This window comes from Petaurus breviceps, unplaced genomic scaffold, assembly GCF_028583685.1.
Source record: "Petaurus breviceps papuanus isolate PSGF00001 unplaced genomic scaffold, PetGlider_PUasm1.0 175, whole genome shotgun sequence".
Taxonomy (NCBI): domain Eukaryota; kingdom Metazoa; phylum Chordata; class Mammalia; order Diprotodontia; family Petauridae; genus Petaurus; species Petaurus breviceps.
In genome coordinates, this window is record NW_027185764.1 from 35901101 (window position 1) to 35901888 (window position 788).

Consider the following 788-nt stretch of genomic DNA (forward strand, 5'->3'; position numbering starts at 1 on the left):
GCTAATTCAAAATTAAATTGTCTATGCTATGGGCATGAAAGATCTTGGGGCCGAATGTAACGCGAATGTAAATTTTAAAGATCTTCCCTGCCCCTAGGCTAAAGTGCACCAGAAGCCTGGGGAGGGAGGCTTGTTTTTCAGTAGATACTTTTTGATTGGCCAGTGGGTCAATAAGGTTGTTACATTCTCTGAGCCAGGAGAAGGCTATATAAGCCCTGATGTGTAGCTTTGTTTTGGGACTCACTTTGAGAAGTGTTCTGTGATTTGATCTGAATTCTGGGAAGCCGTTGTTGAGAGTCCCCCGGCTTTGAAAAACCCAGAATGTGGAAACCCAGATGTTGACTGGGTATGGATGTAATGGTTGGACAGTTTGGAAATCTGTCTACTTGATGTTTCTGTCTTGATAATTATGCCTGTATACTTTGAGGTTCAGGGTGCTGACCTTTTCACCTGAACAAGGTAAACGATATATGTCTGACTGATTAAAGTAAGCTTGTTAACCCATTTTGAGTTGCTTTCCTTTAACAAAGCAGATCCAAGAACCTGTGTGAGCAGACACCTTGGGGACACTGGGGTGCTTGCTGCTACACGGCCCCAGTGCCGGGACGACCTGGATCAAATCCGGGCCCAGACACTCAACACCACACCCAGAAACAAAAACTGGCCGTGCAACCCCGAGCAAGCCACTCAACCCCAATTGCTTTAAAAAAAATAGTTGAACTTTGATAAGTTCCTTCTGATTTATTTTCCCTGTTTACCTTCTCATGTTTCTCTTGCTTCTTGTATCT